This window comes from Eublepharis macularius, chromosome 1 (assembly GCF_028583425.1).
Source record: "Eublepharis macularius isolate TG4126 chromosome 1, MPM_Emac_v1.0, whole genome shotgun sequence".
NCBI classification, from domain to species: Eukaryota; Metazoa; Chordata; class Lepidosauria; order Squamata; family Eublepharidae; genus Eublepharis; species Eublepharis macularius.
The window spans coordinates 118,713,289-118,723,984 of record NC_072790.1 but is presented as its reverse complement, the minus strand read 5'-3'; positions in this window follow the sequence as shown (position 1 = coordinate 118,723,984).

The window sequence follows — 10,696 nt, the reverse complement described above, 5'->3', positions numbered from 1 at the left end:
CAGACAGAGGGGAGTTTAGATTGCCCTCTGTGCCACAGCAGCGTGGAGGGCAATCTAAACTCCCCTCTGTCTGGAGATCAGGAGGCGGAGCCACCAGCCATGTGACCATTTTTTCCGAGGGCAACCCACTGAGTTCCACCACCTCTTTTCCCAGAAAAAAGCCCTGCTTGTAATTGAGAGAGAAATTAATATCAAAAGCAGGCCAACTGTGTGTGAAGTCTGAGAGAAGATCTATGTGACTGGGTTTAAGTAAAGTAATGTTAAGAACTGAGAACTCTTTTGAAACCATCAAGTTTTAGAAATAATATGAAACTGATGCACTTCTTATAAAAATAAAAGTTTACTTTGGTTTTTTTTTTTATGTCCCAGAGTATCTGTCATTCTTATATCCCATCCCTTTCCTCCGGGCCACATAGTACCATGAAAAAGCCTGACCCTTGGGCACATTACTAAAAGGAGAAATTTAAGTTATTCTGGAATTTAATTCCTGGTGGCAGCAATCTACCAAGAGGGGGCAAGAATAAAAAGGCTTAAAGACCAAATCCACCCTAGAGAAAGAAAGGGTCGTAACAGAGCCCTTTAACCAGATGCCTGCTGGGGGTGTTGCTAGGCAATCATAACCGTTTAGCCAGTATTGCAGGCTTGGTTGCTGTCAATAAAAGCCAGGGTAAGACCCTTTCCAAGGCTTTTTGGGCCTTTGAGGGAGGTTTCAAAGGGGCCAGGACAACCAACAACCACCAGACGACTTGATACCACCTGACTTGCATGACTCACCCTGGCTTCGTACTCTTGAACAGCAGCCATCCCATGAAAGCCAGTAATGTATAGTGGTTAAGAGTTTCAATTCTGAGAAACCCATGTTGTCCTGTGGACTGGGAGTGGGTCAGTCTTGACTGATGGGAAGTAGCTTCTCCTCTGTTTCAGGTTCAGTCGAATCAGACGATCCCTTAGGGGAGGGCTCTTCCCTGGCGCGCCAGTTTTTTACCGGCCCTGCTCTAGCAGGGAGTCGAATCGCTTTGCTCTCCTGAGCAACGATCCCTAATTAAAACAAACAAACAAAACAAAACACAGGAAAGAACGAAAAGAAGAGAAGAAGAACCGGAGAGTGAGACACTGAAGGTCTCGGGATAAGGAAGGGCTTGTCCCTCCACCCCAAACCCCTCTCCACCTCGCCCATCGGCCACAACAGGAGACGACAGCCGGCAAGCTAAACGCCAATACCACTCTGTGGGGAGGGAGACAAATGGGGGCAGCGAGGCAAGCGCTGAGACGCTGCGGCGGCAAAGTGTGCTCCGAACACACAGACGACGCCGTTTGCCTTTTTCTACGCGGCAAGCAGCCGCGACAAAGAGAGAGATCCAAGCGGCAAACAGCTAGGAGAACGACGCAGCCACACATAACAGAAAGAGAGAGAGCTCCCGAAGCACGCCGGCAGCAGCGGCGGCAGGGAGAATAGCAAGCCCTACAGAAGCCCGGTAAGCGGCCCCTTGGGGCCCTGGGTGAGAAAGGGGTTTACTCACATGTAACGCCAGGCAGGGGAAGTTTCGGCCATTCGGAGGGACGTCAGATCAGTCAAGGCGATACATGTAGCCGGCGTGCAGAATACAGTTGCAGACTGGCTGAGCAGAAACAGAGTGGACCAGGCGGAGTGGAAGCTGAACCGGAAGGTTTTTCTGCAGGTGTGTCAGAGATTTGGGAAACCAGAAGTAGACTTGTTGGCCACGGCAAGGAACACGCAACTGCTGAAGTTCTTCACCAGACGGAAGGAACAAGGAGCGATCGGCATGGATGCGCTAAACGAAGACTGGCCCCGTGCCCTACTCTACGCGTTTCCTCCAATAAAGATCCTGGACAGAGTACTGCAAATGGTCATACAGCAGCGAGCAGAGGTGATATTAATTGCTCCATTCTGGCCGAGGAGGTCCTGGTTCCAGGAACTGAGATGGCTCTCAAGAGCGGATCCATGGACTCTGCCACAAAAGGTGAACCTCCTGTCACAAGGAGAGATATTGCACCCGGATCCGGCATCCCTGAAATTAACAGCCTGGAAATTGAGCATGAACAACTTTCAAGATTAGAGTACACGGACGGAGTGATAGCTACTATGTTAGCCTCAAGGAAGGGATCTATGAATAAGAGCTATAGTAAAACTTGGCAAACTTTCCACAGCTGGTGTAGGAAGAGAGACACTGACCCTTTACTCGCTTCAGTGAAAGAAATCTTTCTATTCCTCCAGGAGGGATTGGATAAGGGTCTTAGCACAAGTACCTTGAAGAGACAAATGGCAGCCATATCTGCGATCAGGGGTTCTAATGAGGAACTATCGCTTACCAGACACCCGCACATCAGGAGATTTCTGAGGGGAACCACACTCCCCCCCAGGTCCATAGGTTCCCCACGTGGAACCTGAATGTGGTACTAAGGGCACTTACTGGTGAGCCCTTCGAACCTATGGCAACTTGTCCACTCAAGGAACTAACACTCAAGACCCTGTTCCTAGTGGGGATTACTTCAGCTAGAAGGGTCTCAGAAATAGGGGCATTGTCAATCAATTCAGAGTTGTGCGTTTTCCATAACGATAGAGTAGTACTGAGGCCTGACCCAACCTTCATCCCGAAGGTCAATTCGGCTTTCCATAGGGGGGAGGATATCGTTCTATCGTCTTTCTGTAGTAACCCCAAACATGACAAAGAAAGAGAATGGCATAAGCTAGATGTAAAATGGGCTCTAAGCTACTACATAGATAGAACTAGACCCATACTCAAGGTGGAAAATTTGTTCATCTCCTTTCGGAAGTGTTCGTTGGGGGACAGGGTGACGGCCGCCACCTTGAGTAGGTGGATTAGAGACTGTATTGTGGTTGCATATAAGGCTAGGCAGTTGACGCCTCCGGGAGGTATTACGGATCACTCTCTGAGAGGGGCAGCTACATTGGCAGCGTACAGGGCATTCCCGTCCCTAGATAAGATTTGTAGGGCGGCCACATGGAAGTCTGTGCATACTTTCACTAAACACTACAAGGTAGACAAAATAGAATCTGCTGAGGTGGCGTTCGGAAGGAGGGTGCTGCAGCATGCTCTGTGAACTAATTGGACCCACTCTATGGGGTACAGCTAGACGTATATCCCATCAGTCAAGACTGACCCACTCCCAGTCCACAGGAGAATGGAAGATTTAAATGCACTTACCATGAAGCTTCCTTTCTCTGTGGCCTGGGAGTGGGTCAGTCTAACCCACCCAAGTTAGTGGTTATGAGTTATTGTTTAATGGTTAAATGTTGTGTTAGTTTAAGTTGTTTGCAGAAGGAAGAAGAATCGTAAAAAAAATGATTTGCGGGCAGCAGAGTTATAGGGCTTGGAAAACAACTGGCGCGCCAGGGAAGAGCCCTCCCCTAAGGGATCGTCTGATTCAACTGACCCTGAAACAGAGGAGGAGCTACTTCCCATCAGTCAAGACTGACCCACTTCCAGGCCACAGAGAAAGGAAGCTTCACGGTAAGTGCATTTAAATCTTCCATTCCAATCCCCCCTCTGGCATGGAAGTTCACTGGGCAACTTTGAGCCAGTCTCACATTCTCAACCTAACCTATCAGGATTGTTGTGAAGATAATATGGAAGGAAGGAGAAAGATATAAGTGGCTTTGGATCCCCGTTGTGGAAAAAGCAATATATAAATGAAATAAATAAATAAATATAACTGAAAATGGGGGGTAGGTAAAAGGTAAGTTGTTTAGTGCATTTGAAGGAAAGAAGGACATAGGGAAAGATGATCATATGTTGGTCGACAGAAGGAGGGAAAGAGGAAGTAGTGTGGGGGAGGGGATACAGGGGAAAGTAAAATACCATACAGAAGTGCTTGCAGGTTTCCTGCCATCAACTGGGCTGTGGGGGAGAGGCTATGAGGGGAGAGGTGAAGTGTCGAGGACAGACAAAGGTGGGTGGGAAGGAGAGAAAGAAGCAAGAAAAGGAGAGGCTATTGGGGGCAGGAAAGAGAAGGAGATCATGGAGGGGGAGGGGGGAAAAGATGCCCTTGCAAGTCCTTGGGGGTCACCCACTTGTAAGGAATAATTACTTATAGTCATACACATCTTCTTCCACCAGAATGTCATCACTAACATTGGTAACCTCCAAGTTTCCCTGATGGCTAGCTGGGCAAAAAAAAAGGGGGTTAATAATCAGAGTTCAAAAAAGCATCTGTGAACCACACATGCTGTAAAAGTAAAGAAGGTGTACTTTTCACAAAGATTAAAAAACAACTCCTGCTTATTGTAACTGCTGGTAGCAATGTTGATTTTTTTGCAGGTTACACACCTTTTTCAAAGAAATTATTGCCACGGACACTTAGTGAACACAAAAGTCAGCATGATTCTGTGATGTGAATTGAGGGGTAGCTGGGGCAAGGGGAAAGAAAGCCACCACAGCAGTAAGGACAACCCAGGAGAGGCTGGGAGACAGGAGACAGAAAAGCAGCAGAAGCAAAGCTGCAGAAACTGCAGCAAGTTATGAGAAGCCAGATCAACCATGGGGGGTGAGGGAAGGAAGTACAATATAACTCACAGCAACCTCCAGCCCTGTGATTCTCACAAGCTCTTGTGGAAACTGAGGTGCTGAATATCTGCTTGCGTTCCCCATAAAGCAGCACCTGACAACATAGAGTTCTTCAATACTGCGTGGATGGATTCATCTGAATTCTGCATTTTTCTTGAGCTTAAAAAAACTCACTAAATCCTTTAATGGTTGCATTAATCATCATGTACTTTTTTAGAACTACGTACCAGACATCTACCAGAACTACGTACGTACATCTGTGCAATGAATGGCACTCAAACCACAGTGATGCATTCCACAGTGGTACATTCCTGCTCTTGTTCAAAGGTGATGCTGTGAGACAGCTTCTTAGGTTGCACACTCGCATTTCCCTTTAACTAGCCTGGTTGGAGGGCTGGTCAGAGGGGGGCATAACATCCGGTCTATTCCAAGGTGTTCTGGGTGCGGTTTGGGTGGAAAGGGTTAATAAAAATATGGTATTTCCATGTTTTCATTTCTAAAATGTTGCTCTTCAGTATCTTTAAATTGTCTCAGCGTTTTTTGTGGTACTAATATTTGTTTAATCCCTTTTCAGTCCATTCTGTGGTGTTCTGGGATCATTTTTGGTGAGAAAAGGTTAATAAATGTGTGCTATTTCAGTGTTTTCATTTCTAAAATGATGTTCTCCAGTGTCTTTAAAGTATTGTGCTGCTTTTTGCAGTACCAGCATTTCTTTAATGCTTGTTCTAGGATGTTCCATGCTGTTCCATGTGCCTTTTGGCTGGGAAACTGTTAATAAAATCATGACTTTTCAGTTTTTAATTTCTAAAATATTGTTCTCCAGTAACTTTAAAAGATCCTTCTGCTTGTTGCAGTACTAGCAATTTTAATGCCTTTTCCATGAGGTTCCAAGTGCATTTTGGATGGGAAAGGGTTAATAATGCAGTCTGATACACTGCTATATATTCTGCTTTCAGTCTCAGCAAGAAAGGCGTGCTATAAATAAAGTAAATAAATTTACATATTGACTGATATATTTGCTGTGTGTTAACCAATTATAATATTAAAAAGCCTCAGAACTGGGTAAGCTATACCAAGCAGGAATGGATACCTCTCCAGTCGTACACAGATCAGTTAAACAGGTTCAAGGGATTGTGTGTCACAACTATAGAGTGAAAATAAAGGATCTTGTGGTATCTTAAAGACTGGCATATTTATCATGGTATAAACTTTCCTTAACTATGGCCCAGATTTAGTATTAAGATGAATCTTCAGCCTGCTCAGGGGCAAGTAAGTCGTTTCTGGCTGCTTTACAGCTTTGTACCATAAATACTTACTTAGGAGAAAATTCAGCTGACTTTAACAGCACTTCTTTCCAAATAAATGCGTGCAGGACTGAAGCCTTCCTATCTGTACCATTCCATTATATGAATAAATATGTATATCAGTCAAATGACTCAGTATAGTCTTATCAGTCATTGGTCTCCAAAAGTTTCAGTGGGAATGTTTTATTTGTTTTTGTAACACTGTATTTGGAATGAAAAACAATAACATGTACAAACCAGGGCCACATTTATTAGCCTAAAGCACTTTCTGTGTGGACAAGTTATCATTGCCATTATCAACAATCCTGAAGGTTTAATCAGTTTCAAACTGAAGTGCGTAGGTAGCTAAAAGATAAGCAGCATGAATAATGAGATTTTGCAAAAGGGTTATGTAACCATGAAGCAATTTTTTAATAAAAATAAAAGCACCGTTTTGCCCAAATAGATGTGTTTTCTTGATGCATCGGTTTAGATAAACTGAAGGCATCTAGTGCCTTAGGCACACACAAAAAATAGAACTAGATCTTTTCACTCATAAAAAATAGACTCCAATCATTCTTTTAACATGAAGACTTATCATAAATGAGCAACAAAGCCCATTGTGGGAAAAAATACAACGGGCTCTAGAAAGGGGAGGGCGGGCAGGCAGGCATTGCCACCTGCTCTATGCCTGATCCTGGCTGGGGGAAGGGAGGGCATTGCCACTTGCTCTGCAGCCGATCCTGGCTGGGGGAAGGGGGTGCAGGCATTGCCACTTGCTCCACGCCTGATCCTGGCCAGGTGAAGGGGGCGGGCATTCAGTACAAGGCAGCTTCATCTATTCACATGTTCTTGAAATGCCACATGAAGAAGGAGAAGAGAAGAGGACATTTTAAATTAAGTTAGTGATATGCAGCTGTGTCCCTTCAAGGCACTTTCTTGAAGTAAAAGAAAAAGAGAGGAGGAAGTTCAGGAGTAGATTATGGACAGAGTTTTTTCTTCTTCCGTATCCCGTATGTGAATTCTGTTCAAAAACTGAAGAGTTTGAGGCATTGGTATAAGGATTCCAAATTAATACTGGCTTACAGATGGCCAGACGAGATGTAAGGCAGAAGATCCATAATCAGACCCTTTCATGTATAGTTTAGCCTTAAAAAGCAGCTAGAAAAGAACATTTGTATCAGGACTGCAACACTGGAGAAGGGGGGGGGGGTTAGCATTCTCCCAGACTATTACAAATCTCTAGGGGGGAAAGACAGGCAAAGAGAGGGTGTCTGTCTTTTCTCTCTGCTGAGGCATATGGTAGCCAAGGTGTATGAGTGACTGGTTTTGATCGGGGAAATAGAGTAGGGGATAAGTGTTTAGAAAACCCTTCCCCAGGCACTGCAGCCCAGATACATGTCTGGGGTAGGGCTACCAAACTCAAGGTAGGGTGTGGAGTTCTCCAAGAATTAGAACTCATCTCCAGGCTACAGAGCTCAGCCCTCCTGTAGGAAGTAGCGATTTTGGAAGACGAACTCTATAATATCATGTCCCCACTAAGCTCTCTGCTCCCCAGGCACTGTCACTAAATCTACAACTATTTCCCAAGCCTGAGTTGGTAACTCTAGTCTGAGGGTGGGGGAACAGCAGCTATTTGTGAAGGCTAAATTATGTTAGGGGATCTATTCATACATCTCCAATGTCATATCTAGGCTGGCCACAGGTGCTACCACAGTCTGGCAGGTATCTGCACCTTCCAGATCCAACCCAAATATAATATCAAAGCAAATAAAAATGCATGCCCAGGTCCATGGGCACCCAGAGTGGCAAGTGGTCCTGTTAGTTTGTTCCCCCAGCCTTGGCAGTTCGGAAACAAATTTTCTGTGCTGGCAGAGGATGTGGAAGTACAGCTTGTTCAGCCATGTTAAATCATTCCATGCTGTGTGCCTCTAGGTCAAATAAAGACACACAGAAAAAAGTCCTGACAGGAAGGAGTTAGACAGAAACTTCTGTTTTCCTTTGCAACTTTCTAAGCTCACAGCTGTGGCTATTTCACACACAAAATATCAGTCTCACCCTGATCCCTACATTCTTCTTGCATTTTGCAGATTTATATAACCAGTAACTTATTACTGATTATTACCATTTCTTCTATGCCATTTTCTAAATGTAGCCAAAATTTAATTCATATGGACTCAGTAGTATGTAGCTTTTTAATAGTTGAGAAAATATAGAGAATACCAGAAAAAACTTCTTCAGTAATGCCCCCACCACATGATGAGTACCCCCCACCCTTAAATTAAGGTCTTGGATATATGTTCCTCCTGTTCAATGCCAAACTCATAATATTATCCCTTGTTACTGTTTTTAATTATGAAATTTGATCCCCCTTTCTCCAAAGGACTGAAGAAAATATACATGGTGCCCCCATGTGAATTGGAGTCACATACGGTGCCAACCTAAGCAGAGTTACACCCTTTTAAGTCCACTGAAGCTGAAGGGCATAACTGTGCTTGGGGTGGCACTAACAGTGAACTGTGGGACCAAATTGGGGGTTTGAACCTGCCTCTCCCTAGCCCTAGGCGTACACTCTAACCAATATACTAACTCTCTGGTAGCAGTTACCCCTCACATCTGTTGCTTAGGGTCAGAATAAGACACCAGACTGAGCCTAATGCTCAGCAAATTGGAGAAAAGCTAAAAACAGGCTTGCACAAGTTGTTCAGGGTTGCTTTAAATCTTGCACAGTGGAATATTTTAAAACTTGACTTTTATGCCTGTTCCCAAAAGACTTGAGGTTGGTGATTATGACTAAGGCCGTATTTTAAACCATTTCCTAGGAGACTGAAGGAAGATTATTTTGCCATATGTTCAGTTTAATAAATTAGAAGCAAACAAGTGACATACTGGAATAAAGCCTTTTTAAAGTTTGAGTGAACATATTGCCTGAAAACAGACCTGCTCATCCCAGCTAGCAAACACTACTGAGTTCCTTTGCCTTATCTAGCAAAACTGGGCTATAAATCACCTACCTGCTAGCCGTATAAAAGTTAATGATCTCTCAACATTTTTAATTATTCTATGTTTATTCAATATGGCAATTAAGTGTTAGATAGGCTTAAGGCTGCTTCCACACGTTGGATAATCCACTTTCAATACTCTTTAGTGAACATTTGGAACTGCTTTTCCATGTGTGGAACAAAAAATCCACTTCCAAAGGATTGCTAAAGTGCATTGAAAGTGCATTATTCAACGTGAGTGGAAATAGCCTAAGTGTCACAAAAAAGTTTGAGATAATTGTGCATGGCCCAACCACTGTGTTTACAGGTATGTTTCAGCCCTGTCCTAATTCTGGGAGGAACTAGAATTGAAATCCCTAAACCACAACACATTTTTTATGCATCCCAAACTTATCCATGTTGATTCAGAGAAAAATCTTTCAGTGTTCAATAGATTGTACTTTCAGGCTACAAGTCTCCTCTAATCACACTGGGAATTATTTCTGAGTAGTCCTGCACAGAACCACATATAATACCTGTAATTGTGGTAGAAAGTGCATAGCTGACTTATGGCAACCCTTGCTGGGCTTTTCAAGGTAAGAGACTAAAAGAAGTACTTTATCATTGCTTAGCTCTGCAACTCTGGTCCTCTTTGGAGATCTCCCATCCAATTACTAACCAAGGCTGACCTTGTTTAGCTTCTGAGCTCTGACAAGATTAGACTTGCCTGGGCTATTCAGATTAGAGCAATATCTTCACTTCCTGCAAGTAAACCAGCAAGCAGTGGAGTGAGAAGCAAAAATGGCCCTGGAAAGGGCTCCATCCTCAGCTCCATTCCCCAAGAGAGGGGCCTTAGGAGCAAAAGCTGGCTCAGTGCAGCAGCTTCTCACCTGCTCCACATGGGGGCTGGGGCAGCTGGCTCACTTTCTGCCATAGATGCTTGCAGCCAGTTCACTCACTGACAGCTCATCCAACCCACAAAGAGCTCAATCTGCAGCTGCTTGCTCACCCCACATCAGGCTGGGGCGGCTGGCTCAATCAAGGCAGCAGCTGCTCACACCAAGCATGGGGTAAAGACCACTGGCTCGCCCCACCAGTGGCTATGAGGGCCACCCCTTGCTTGAGGATGGCATGAATTTGGTGGGGGAAGGTGGCCTCCCAGGCCATCGGCCCACCAGGAATTTTCCTGGTGGTCTCCTTAGCCAGTCCATGCATGAGTAGACAGCTGTGGGGCAAAGTATGCATTTCATTGGCTGCTAGTGGCAGGACAAGCAGTTTTAGAAAGATAAAAATAGCTCATAAGATGAGATTAGAAAATGTTTTAGATGTGTATTTCGTTTGTGATACATGTGATTGGACTGCCTGATTGTGAGTTTGGGCTCCAATTAGCTTAGTTAAGCTGCAACATTATACTAGAAATGGAGATTTTCTTCTAAAGAGGCATAAACCGTGAAGAAATTATTTCCAGATTTCACATAGTTATTTATAGCACTTTTCAAGATGCAGAAATCCTTGGAAATTGTCAAACTAGTCTTGATTTGTTCACTTTTTACAGCTGGGCATCTGAAACAGAGAGAAAACAAAACCACAAGCTGCATTGGGACTTGAGCCCAATTCTGAGATCAGTGGCCTTGTTACTCTGTAGCATTGGATCTCATATTTGCTGCTTTGCCAGTAATCAGCTACATAAATCTAAACAGAGCTGTGCCAGTGCAAACTTGTAAACTCTTGGGCCCATGGTATAAAGTTGGGATTCAGTAAATCTTTATGTTGCCAAATTTACTTCTCTGTCAAACAGACTTGTAGTCACATGCTACTTTTTCTAAGTTTAGGAACGAAAATAGTTACTCCAAATGTTTTGTCTCACTATTGTTTATCCTGTACC